Consider the following 12,414-nt stretch of genomic DNA (forward strand, 5'->3'; position numbering starts at 1 on the left):
TTATGGCTTAGAGAAGGAAAGTGATGTGCCCAGGGCCATGCAGTGAGCTGGCCGGGAGAACGGCACCTTTTATAGCAGGGTTTCAGTTGCACTCAGCTCTTGGGGGAGAGTGTAGTGTGTAAGGGCTCTGGAGCCAAAGCCCTGTGCTTGGCTACCAGCTCAGCTCCTGACTATATCCTGGACCCTCAGGTTCCTCATTTACAAAGTGGGTGTCATGGTCGTATCTTACATTAAGTGTTTAAAAAGGTGCGGCACGTGAAAAGCTTTGTTGACAGCAAAGAAATACATAAATATTTCTTCTTCCCATAATGTGGATGTTTATGGACCAGTAGTTGGTGGGACCATCTTTAGAGAAAGGATGGGGCAGTGAAGACACTCTTGACTACATCCTGATCACAAAACACTCCCAAGGGTTCTTCTTGCCCACTGCACGGTAAAGAGATCTGGCGCTCAGATTTGGAGGCACAGTCCTGGGGGAAGCATGGCCAACCCTTGGAGTTGGGAGGAATTGGGGGTATACTGTTGCCTGGTACCCTTAGTGACAATGTAATGGGAAGTGTGACTGGAAAGATGGGTTGAGGCCCATCCTGGAGGCCATGAGTGCTGGCCTGAAGGAAGTTGGACATTATTTTTTGTGCAGTTCAGAGCACTGGTGAGGGGTCACCTGCAAAAGTTGGGATGAAATTGGGGGTTAACCTGGCAGCACCTTCAGGATGTTCAGGGAACGTGGGGCAAAACTCAGGTGAGAGGGAATCTTGTAGTTGGAGCAGGGGCCTCAAGATGAGGTGATTCCCAAGTTTTGGGCACATTCTAAGTTATTTTTTTCAGTGGTTCGACTTTTTACTTGAGGTTATAATAAAAATGATAATAGTGTTTTTTTTTTTTTTTGCGGTACGCGGGCCTCTCACTGCTGTGGCCTCTCGCGTTGCGGAGCACAGGCTCCGGACGCGCAGGCTCAGCGGCCATGGCTCACGGGCCCAGCCACTCCGCGGCATGTGGGATCTTCCTGGACCGGGGCACGAACCCGTGTGTGTCCCCTGCATCGGCAGGTGGACTCTCAACCACTGCGCCACCAGGGAAGCCCATGATAATAGTTTTATAGCCAGATCCTGGGATACCAAGTCTCACACTTTCTCCTGTGCCAGTGAACTGGTTTTCTCAAACTCACCTTCTCCACCCTGGACTGTCTTGACTGACATCCTTGGAAGCCTGAGATGGCCATGAGTTTCAAAGTTTCCAGAGACAAGATGTAATATTTTCAAAGATGATCTGTAGGGAATTTGGGACATGAAATGTATTCTTCCCTTTAGCTCTTTATTGCCATCATATTGTTTGTTTAGGTTGAAATGTCCATGAGAGCAAGGAAGGAAAAAATTGGACCTCTGACACTTGTTGAGCATCTTCTTTGCCCTGGATGCAGTGCTACCTGCGTTTTCATCTGTGGACATAGATGGATTTATAGATGGAGTGATCATAACACAGTATTTATTGTTGCATTCTGCTAAGCAACTTATGCATGAAATTAGTTAATTCTCATAAATGCCTTATTAGGTGGATAACAATATTCTTTCCCATTTACAGATGAGAGAACTGAGGCTTAGCAAGGTTTAAATAACTTGCTTCTGAGAACACAGGTCTTTAAATAGATTATCATCCAAGTTTTCTACTTTGAGACCTCTTTCTTCCCTGCTACACCATATATTGCCTGTCTCACTGGTAAAAATGCAGAGCTGCTTAAAAGGAGGTACATCTCAGACGTTGGAAGTTACTAGAATCAGAGCTGGAAGGTACTGTGAAGCTCTCAGAGGCTGCTGGTTTTCAAGCTGTGCTCCCCTGAGCCTGGGAGACTCCGAGAGGGGCCTTGGGGTTGGGCTGCAAGGTAAGGGAGGTGACAAATGGTCAGAAGAGTAGGAGGGAAGGGGGCTCTGGAGCCCAGTCTTAGCAGCTCTGCTTTTATCTTCGTTACAAGCTCAGCATCCACAAAGCATGTTGCATAATGGAAAAGCTCTACTGCTAGGGAAAAAAAGTTTGAAAACCACTGTGCTAGCCCAGTCTGTCTTTGTACTAAGGCTGAAAGGCAAAGTGGCATAACACAAGTCACAGCTGTGAGGGTCTCGGAGCTTTTTCCTTTTGTCAAGGAAATATGTGTCCTGTCCACCTCCTTCTGATGGGCCTTTGGAGCACCTGGCTGTAGGTTCAGAGTCATGCATCCCCTGAGTAGCTGCAGAGCCTTCGGGCTGCTCCAGGCACATGATTCTTGACCTGTGTCTTTCAACTTGGCTCTGTCTCCCCTTTGGATCTTGGGACCCTCGCTGAGATTAGTTCCATTTCTATGTAGAAGAGAGTGGAAATTACAGCCAGTATTGTGTTACTTCCACGGCCCAACCTTCAGAGATGTTGTCTAACTGAATAACATGTAATTATTGATTGTCCACTGTGTGTACAGTGCTGAGAACACAGACAAGGTTCCTGACTCCAAGGACTTTGTGGGGAAACAGAATCAAATAAGGAATTTTGTCAACTATTTTTGGAGATCATTATGTTTGTTATATAGGATTATTATGTGTGATAGGATGATTTTATCTCATAGAAATGGGATAGGAAGAGTCTGGGCAGTAGGAAAGAAGAAGGTTAGAAATTGGAGAGTATGGTCTAGAATTGCAAGGGGTTGAGTTTGCACTGTGAGTTAGTTAATCCTGGCCTCTCCCACTTTCTTTCTCTAAGACTGGCACAGTTTATCTTTAAGCCTTCATTTCCTGATCTGTATTATGGGAGCCAGACTGCCTAGCTCACAGGGTTGTTGATGGGGTTGAATGGGACAGTGTATGCAGCCTGCTTTGTTCAGTGCTCAGCACAGATGAAATACTCTATAAATTATGTTTGTTATTGTTATTATTTAGCAGTGAGGAGCCAAAGAGACTACTTTTTGAAAGATGATCAGTGGTGTGATCAAGGATTGCTTCTCAGAAAAAGACTGTTTTTAGAACTAGAATCCAGTCACCTTAGCCTCCAGCTATCATTTGGCTTCAGTTTACCTTGCTGAGCTACTCTTTGTCTCCACTCACCTGCCCACCTGTCCCGCTAGTTCCCTACACATCCGCTAAGCTTGCTGTTCACTGGACATAGCTCCTTATCGCCTGGGCTCAAATCTTTCCTTTTGCCTGGAATGTCCTTTACTCCTTCACCTCCCCCTTTTCCTGTCCTACCCTCTTAATAGCTGACCCGGAAATCCATCTCTCCCATCGAGGGGGACCCTACTGAAGTCTCTTGTCCTGTATTATGGTCAGCCTTTCTCTTTCATGCTTGTGAGCTCTTTGAGATGCAAAGTTGTTTGCATCTCAAAGCCCTTTGCTATAGCATCCCTGAGGATGCAGGCGCACACTCATGCTAGGAATCACACATCTGTGCAACAAAATCATGTAGGGTCTTCCTTCACCTATAAGCATAAGGAAGCAGATGATCAAATGCAAACTAGAAAACAGTCATCGTTGAGCTGTGTGTGCATCAGCCCTGCGAATGGATTTCTGGGGAAGATCCGGCCCTTCCATAAATGCCATGGCTGACTTGGGTCTTTGCAGGAATTGAAGAGAATCCTGATGACTAGTGTGTTGGGGGAGGCCTGAAGGAAGCCAGGCTCTCCCACCTGAGCTCTCAGATCTTCTTGGGTGCCTCCTGGCTCCTGGTGACCTGCTGCAGGACCTCTGGTATGTAAACGGGCTTCTCTGCAGCCTGGGCTGCCCGAATGCCAGGCTGAGCCTCTGTGAGCTGGGCGAGAGGTTTAATGGGTTGGAGATTTCTTTTGGAATCTGCAGCTTGAAGTATCCTGTACCCTTGATTAATTCATGCTCGGGAGCTTCCTTAGTGTTCTCTGGTAAATAGCTCCGTACCGTGCGTTTCTTTCCCTGTGGGCTTGTTGCAGAGAGACTGGAGCCTGTGTTTCTAACAAGTTCTCCAAGGAAAACATTGCAGGTCAGGTTTTCAGAACTGAGACTCTCAGGGGGTCTTCCCAGCGCCCATCTCTGTTACCTCCTTTTGGCCTGGCATTTGCTTGTAGCCAAAAAGGGCGAGTTTGTCTTGAGCAGTCCTGGGGACATTTGTGATGTGGGGCTGAAAATCTGACAGTTGATGCTGAGTTTCAACTGCACGAATGAGTAGCATATAGACAGAACCCTGCAGAACGTCGTATCATTTCCCTTCAATTCCCAGAGCCTTAATGTGTCTTTGTCTTGAGAATGACCTCGCTGCTTTTTGTGTTTGTAATGGAATGCACAGTCATTGACAAGTCATCACAAGAATCCCCTACACTTTTGTAACGCCTACCCATTTTCCAGAGGGCTTTCACTAGCCTTATCTCAGTTGATCCTCATAACTGCTCTGAGAGGTAGGCAGAGGGGCTCTTTTCATCTCTAATTTTCAGCTGCAGAAACTGAGGTTTAGAAAAGTCAAACAGTTGGCCAGAGGTCATTTATTTCATATGCAGCAGAATTGGAACTGGAATCTTAAATAGTCTAACTCTTAAACCAGCATTCTTTTCACTACTTACCATCTTTGTGACCTTGGGAATATACTTAACCTCCCTGAGCCTCACTTTTCCTATCACTACAGTGGGTATAATCCTCCAGGGATAGCTGTCAGTAGGGATTGAATGAGATTGTCTGGTAAAGCACTTACTAAGCTGTAAAGAATGCAATAATGTGAGGCATCATTATCACACATACCTTGAATTCACATAGTGCCACATCAGAACTGTGGCAGAAAAGAACATTTTTTCCCCCATTTTGAAAGGACACTGAGGAGAATGGTGCCGGCAGTTGTCAGGGATCACGAGCTCCCAGCCTTGTGTTCCTCCAGTTGGCCCCGCGGTCCTGCCTGCAGGCCGCTTTGTGATTCTGAGAGCGCTTATGTTGGCAAGGTGCTCTTTTCTTACAGAGCTCGCTCTTAATGTTGCTTGAAACAGTCTTGTATCCTGGAGACAGTTTTAGGTTGGCCAGGCTGGAGAGCAGGAGTGGGGAGCTGGGGAGGGGATCCGCATTCCTGAGCTTCGTCCACAAAGGGTGGGAATGTGGTGTGGTTGATGGGGTCCAGGTGGATGAGGAACTGATCACAAAGTCTGTTTTCTCTCTTTTCTCAGTGACTGGGATTTAATAGGGTACGTCTTGTGAACCCACGAGGCCAGCAGTACATATGCAGAATGGGTTGCTAAGCACTAATGCTTATTGGAAAAATCCAGAAAGGATGGGCCTCAAGTTGGCAGGAGGCAGCCAAGGTGACCGAGGAATGAGATCTTGGAGAGCTTTGTTTCTGTAGCCACATTCACCTACAAAAGTTCCAGACCCATGAGACAGACATAGGTTGTTTGTATGGTTCAGAGAAGCAGAATAAGGAGCCAGAGGTTGAAGGCCCGGAAGCCATATTTATTTCCATATAAGGAAGAACTTTCTGTTGGAACGATGGAATTTACAGCTGCAGGAGATAATGATCTCCACCTCACTGGAGACCTCAGGGATGCCATGGGGGGAGGGTTTGGTTCATAAATAGGAGAGACATTGGGCTCAGTGGCCTTTATGGTCTTTTCTTCCCCTGAGATCCCAGAGCCAGTGGTTGTCAGGGGTCACGAGGAAGAAAGACACACATACATTAAGGAATCAAGGGTTGCTTTGTGGATATGGAAACTGATCTCCAAATGCTGCTAGCAGAAGGGAGGGTAGCTTTAGACTTTTCGTTCTGGTTTTCATTCCTGTCTCTGTAGTTCCCTCCTTGGTCCTTGGTTTACAGAGTTCCCAGGTCATCCCTGGGTAGTTGTTTTCCATGGAATATCTCTTTCCTCTGCTGAAATGGTCCTGTTGGAATATTGGAAGGAACTCTGAGCTCCTGAAAGGATGACAGTCTTTCTACAGAAGCACTAAGTCTGATGGCTGGTTTAGTGTCAGTTACACACGAGGACCATCTCCTTACCCTCTTCAAGCCTACTTCTGGGACCGCTTGGGAGTACTGCAGTTGCAAGAATTCTGTGCTGAGTTCTGGTTCTAGCATGTGGTGGAAGGTTTTCTGATCCTGTTTCCTTACCTCATTTAGTAACCACTTATATTTATGTTTACTTATGAAACATGCAACGAATAAGAAGTGTTGGCCATTTTTTCAGGTACTTGTCGTGTGCTTGCAAAAATAGAAAACAAGTGATCAAAATAAATGTCAGGACTGTTCGATAGGCTGGACAGAAGCTGCTTTTAGAGCACATAGTTGGACAGTTTGGGGATATCTACCCAATTTGTAGATGAGAGAATATAAGCTACGAGAGGAGAAGAGATTTGTCCAAAGTGATAAGGAGTGACTGATCTGGGCTTAGGGCTTGGGTCCCCTTGCTCCCTGAACAGTGGTGTTTATTGCTTGAAGGTTGCCTTGGGATGAGAAAAAGCACCCTCATGGTGAAGGCCCAAAAAGTAGCAAGTGGGCGATGATTCTGAACAATGGCTCATCTGACCTACAGAAAGCCTTTACAGCCAACAGTAGAATAAGATTGTGCTGAGAAATAGAACCACTAGGAAGCCAAGATACAGATTCCTTCTCTGAGCAGACCCCGACTTCCCCACACTGCCATTTCATCTCTCTCCTTTCTTCTCTAATTCAGTCTGGAGTCATTTCAGACCAGATTCATCCCTGATTGACTCCACTGGTTCAATTTAGTCATTGGACACTTTTCAGGACCTTCGGGTTAGAATTAATCTTACAAACTAAAGGAATGAATCTTACAAATTAAATTGGGCATGTCACCCTTCTGTCCACCCTCCCCCCCTGCCTCCAGTTTTCTCCTGGAAGTCTGATTTTATTCTGGGTCTTCTTGCCTGGTGTCTGTCCTATGAAGAACTCATGCGAAACTAAGTTCCCAAGAGGACTCTAGGCCCAAGGGGGTCAGGGATTGGGGTCCAAGGGTTGTTTTCGTACTCATCTGCCACTGAAAGAACTGTGGGCTGGATTCTTGGTGACCCTCTTCAGGTGCATCCCCCTAAACACCCCCCACCCCACCCCATTAATAAATTGACTTCATAAATGTAGTTGCATTCTAGATGGCCCCATTCCTAAGATGAACTTAAAGCCTTTCAAACCAGTCACTTCGTTGTCTGGACAGGGGAGCCTTTTTCCTGTAACAGGAGAGCCTGTGGAACAGTTGAGGCTCCACTTCTTTGGGGGTTAAACATTCACTCTGAGTAAGGAGTTCTGTCTTTAGTGGGGCATGTTCTTCAAGTGCCAGAGGAGAGAAGGGTGATTTTTCTGACATCCTCCAGCCTGCTTCTCCATATATGGAAATGTTTACCCACCACACTGATCTATTGGAAGGGAAGGAGGTGACTCAGGGTTTAGGAGAAGCAGGATTTGAATTCTTGCTTCCAGAAACAAAGTCCCCCCCTCCCCCCCACCCCTCCCCCTCCTTTCCTTTGCCCCTTGTTCTGGGAGCCGAGGAGAGAAGGTTTCAGTACTGTTCCCCTCGGGCCTGGGGACCACCTCTTTGCAGCGGGACTCAGGGTGTGTGAGAGAGAGTGAGGGCCAGCGGAAGGCCAGCTGCCTGTGGGGCCTGACGGCGCGTGAGTATTTCGTTATTGCCAGAGCCAGTGACATTTCTGCCCGCAGACCCACGGCTCAGAGTCCTGAGGGCTGGTTCGCTTGCATGGTGATGGGGCATGTGGCTGGGAGCGCTAGCTGCTTTCGTTTGGGGTGTGGACAGCTGCTTTCCCAGGGTAATACTTCTCACAGTGGGATTCAGAGACGGGCTATGCCTGAGGAAAAATTCTATTCGTATATTAAAAATTAGAGTTATTCCTCCCACCTGAGGCCTAACTTAATTTGGGGAGAAAGATAATTTGGGAGTGTTGTTGTCTGTCTGAGTGCTAGGGCTAGAGTAACACCCCAGAAGGGGTGTTGGTGGACACTTGGGGAGGGCTAGTTTTATCTTGAAAAGCAGAGTTATGGTTGGACTTAAGAGTACGCAAAAGGTTTCTGTATAGCATTTGCACGACATCCACTCCGCAGTAAATACCTGGTGTGTGGACCCTGCGTAGATCTGATGGACTACCAGAGTTGGGATGATTTGATTGATCTGTTTCATTTTACAGCATGATGGTGGGCAGGGGAGGCCCAGGAGTGCAGCTCACCTGCCTCGCAGGTACATGGCTAGTTAGGTGGGATTAGAATCCGAATCTTTTTATTCTCGGGTCATTCCTCCTTCTACTACGTGGAAGCTGCCCCTTCAGAAAAAGGCAGAGAAGATGCCCATTTTGCAGATGAGGAAATTGGGACTCAGGGTGCCAGAGTTGCCCACACTTATTGATCTAATTTGTGAGAAATTGAGAACTGGAACCAAGTTCTCCCAGGTCAGACCTCTTTCTATCACGTTACATGGACTCAAAGGTTTGAATTTGTTGGTTTTTTAATTTCACTTTTTTTTTTTTCTTCTTTGGTTTCTACTTACCCTTTTCTTCCTTGGGTCATGTGAATATTGTTTGAATGTGAGCTGCTACCTTCCCATCTGCTTTGCTGCCTGTTATCTTTTTCTTTCCTGGAAGAGGATGATAGCTTGTCCAAGAGGAGGAACTGAATAGTGGAGGCCTTTATTTCAGCTTTACCCGTGGAGATGAAATTATGCACAGGCCTTGAAAGAAACTGATCAGGGCTTTCCATCTAAGCCTCTCCCACTATTCTTAAAGCTGCAAGAATTCTGGAGTATAATTCCCATTCATAGGCGAGCCCTGATTCTGAATAGATTTTAAACACACACACACACACACACACACACAGACTTCTTTAGCCTTCTTTGATGTGACAGCAGCATTCGACAGAGACCAGGAGGGCACCACCCCACTACAGTCCCTGCGATGTTACACGGCCCTAATGAGTAACGCTTCGTAGTCAGATCAGTTTCTGATCAGCTTGGGGACCCCTTTCTCTAGTGCAGGAAAGATGTTGGAGATGTGTTTTGGAGAAGTGCTTTGATGCCCATGGCCTTAGGTGACAGATCACAATAGTGGGGAGAAAGTGCCCTGACACACCTGAGCTTGTGTGGTCGGTGAGGAAGGGAGGGGAAGCAGCTCTCTAAGTGGCTCTGAAGCACGGGGGAGACGAGACAGGGACTTCCCTCCCGGGAACCTGCACGCACCCCACCTCCTCCTACCCGCTGTGCCTGGGCCGTGATTGTAGGCTCTGTTCACCAGGTGAGAGGAGCCTACCTTGAAGCGTCGAGGCTTGGGATGTTTTCCCGCTGTGATGCTGACCATGGGCACCAAGAGGTTAGGGTTGGTAGTACCAATGGGAATGCTTTGACTGCCCATAAGGAGAACTGACATGCACTGACTGCTCTCTGGGTGCCAGGCACTGGGCTAAGCACTTGACCTACATTGATTCACCACTACAGCTACCTGTCAGTAGGTACTATTTGGGGGGGTATTTACTTATTTATTTAAAAATTATTTGATTGAAGTATAGTTGCTTTACAATGTTGTGTACACTCTGCTGTACAGCAAAGTGATTCAGTTGGTACTATTGTTTTAATTGTATTTTTAATTTTGGTAGAATACACATAACGATTTTTACCATCTTAACCATTTTTAAAAAAAAATTATTTTATTTTTGGCTTTGTTGGGTCTTTGTTGCGTGCGGGCTTTTCTCTGGTTGCGGAGAGCAGGGGCTACTCTTTGTTGCGGTGCACGGGCTTCTCACTGCGGTGGCTTCTCTTGTTGCAGAGCACGGGCTCTAGGCACGCAGGCTTCAGTAGTCGTGGCATGCGGGCTCAGTAGTTGTGGCTCGCGGGCTCTAGAGCGCAGGCTCAGTAGTTGTGGCGCACAGGCTTAGTTGCTCCGCAGCATGTGGGATCTTCCCGGACCAGGGCTCGAACCCGTGTCCCCTGCATTGGCAGGCAGACTCTCAACCACTGCGCCACCAGGGAAGCCCCATCATCTTAACCGTTTTTAAGTGTACAGCTCAGTAGTGTTCAGTACAGTCATATATTGGACAGCCAATCTCCAGAATGCTTTTCATCTTGCAAAACTGAAACTCTGTACCCATTAAACTTTTACTCCTCATTTTCCCCTCCCCCAGCCCCTGACAGCCATCATTCTGCCTTCTGTCTCTAAGAAGTTGAATTTTCTAGGTATCTTGTAGAAGTGGAATCATACGGTATTTGTCCTTTTGTGACTGGCTTCTTTCACTCAGCATAATGTCTTCAAGGTTCATCTGTGTTGTAGCATTTGTCAGAATGTCCTTTTTTATGGCTGAATAGTAATAAATTGTATATATACCACCACATTTAATTTAGGTACTATTTTTTACCTCCATTTTATAGCGGAAGGACCTGAGGCTTTGAGGAGTTAATAAGTTGTCCAACACCATGCAGTCAGTAGTGGAGCTGGGATCTGAACCCAGGTCGTGTGGCTTTAGAGTGCATGTGATCAGGAGTGTAAGCAGATGGTGGAATTCAGCTGGCAAGAGTGTGAAAAACCAGGGTGATTCTCACCTGGGTGGTGACACCTCCTCACACAGTGCTGTGACATTTCAGTAACCAAGTGTTCCCAAGGACCATATGTACACAGGTATTTCCCTCTGGTTTATATTGGCCTCTGGGAAGCTCAGAGCCAAATGTGAAGCCCACCTCTAGCAAATGGTATGAGACATATGGCTTATATTTCTGTCCCTTTCCTTCACCTTATTTTTCCATCTCCCTTCCCAATTTTATTACTTTAAAAAAAAATCATGAACGGTGTGCATGTTTTGTCAGGTACTTCAGATTTTTTCTGGAACAAGGCAGAATATATAAATCGATGACATGATATCAGGTATTTTTGTTATTATTATTGTCTAAGGAATAACTGGTCTGTGGAGCAGTGGACAGAGACTAAAAAGGAGATTTTCTAACCTGACTCTGCTGTTAACTCAGTGTCTAACTTGGGCGAAGGCTCATGCACCTTTCTGAGTCTCAGTTTTCCCGCCTGGAAGATGGGGCTGCAGTTGATGACAGCGAACATTTCGTCTGTGGTGAGCCCTGTTCTAGGCGCTCCACATGGTTTATCTCCTTTAATTCTCCCCACATTCCCGCCCCACCCTTAATATTATTTTTCTTTTTTTCCTTATTAATTAATTAATTTTTGGCTGCGTTGGGTCTTCATTGCTGCGTGCGGGCTTTCTCTAGTTGCGGCGAGCGGGTGCTACTCTTCGTTGCAGTGCACGGGCTTCTCATTGCGGTGGCTTCTCTTGTTGCGGAGCATGGGCTCTAGGCACGCAGGTTTCAGTAGTTGTGGCACGTGGGCTCAGTAGTGTGGCTCGCGGGCTCTAGAGCACAGAATCAGGAGTTGTGGCGCACAAGCTTAGTTGCTCCGCGGCATGTGGGATCTTCCCGGACCAGGGCTCAAACCCGTGTCCCCTGCATTGGCAGGTGGATTCTTAACCACTGCGCCACCAGGGAAGTCCTGTTGTCCCCTTTTTAGTTGAGATAAATAAGGCCTAGAGAAGTGGGAAAACTTGCCTGAACTCCTACAGCTCCTGACTGCAAGAATCAGTGATCCGCGTTTGACTCCAAAGCCCAGGATGTTAGCCGCAGTGCTGGGCTACTTGCCTTGATGCAGCCTTTGAGGCTTCTGTCATCTGTTGCATGCATTCATCTAATTTCATTAAGTCTTTATTGGATTCCCAATTATGTGCCTCTTACTGCTCTGGGCGCTGATCCAGTATTGGGTTTAGAGTGAAGAAAAAGACACACAAAACAATGATCCCTTGGAACTTACATTCTAGTAGGGTTGTGTGGAGGAGGCAGATAATAGATGAACATGTAAACAGCAGAGAATAATAAGTAACCCTTAGGAGGGTTCACAGAGGGTGCTCTGCCCGTGAGGGAATGAGGAAGAGCCCAGGAAGTGATGTTTAAGCTGAGGTCTGAATGACAAGGAGCCAGCCATGGGAAAGTCGGGGTTGGGCAGGGAGCATTGTAGGCAGAGGGCAGGGCCAGTGCCAGGGCTGTGGAGTGGGAATGAGTTTGTGTTTGAGGAACAGAGGAGACCAGTGTGCCAGAAGGTAGTGGACTGCTGGGGGAGAAGCATGAGATGAGGGCAAGGCCGTGGCTGGTAGGCGTCAGTGAGCTTGAGAAGGGGCTTGGAGCTGAGTTGAGGTGTGAAGATGCTCAGGGAAGCATCTGAGTCACGTTTACCAGCGTCATTCTGACTTCTGTGGGGGAAACGCATTGCAAGGAGTAGAAGCAAGCCATAATCCAGGTGAAAGGTGGTAGTCACAGTGATTAGGGTCGTCGAAGTGGAACCAGAGAGAAGGGGATGGGTTCATGACATGCTTTGGTGGGATCGTCTAACTCTGTAGGATGTCAGGTGCAGTTTCCTCCAGAGAAATGTCAAGCTCAAGTGGGCAGCAATCTGAGAGACCCCG

At 47.1% G+C, this 12,414-nt stretch overlaps 1 protein-coding gene across 3 annotated transcripts in view; it reads left to right on the forward strand.

Moving 5' to 3' along the window:
* LPP (LIM domain containing preferred translocation partner in lipoma) overlaps positions 1-12,414 on the forward strand; it is a 694,580-nt gene that overhangs the window by 47,156 nt on the left and 635,010 nt on the right. The window contains exon 1 of one of the 3 annotated variants that reach the window (XM_004278484.3): positions 6,839-7,580. The exons of the other annotated variants lie outside the window; for them this stretch is intronic. The gene's annotated coding sequence lies outside the window, so the exon portion shown is untranslated. Of the gene's footprint in view, positions 1-6,838; positions 7,581-12,414 lie in introns of those variants that run through there. 3 annotated transcript variants of the gene reach the window in all.

This window comes from Orcinus orca, chromosome 5 (assembly GCF_937001465.1).
Source record: "Orcinus orca chromosome 5, mOrcOrc1.1, whole genome shotgun sequence".
NCBI classification, from domain to species: domain Eukaryota; kingdom Metazoa; phylum Chordata; class Mammalia; order Artiodactyla; family Delphinidae; genus Orcinus; species Orcinus orca.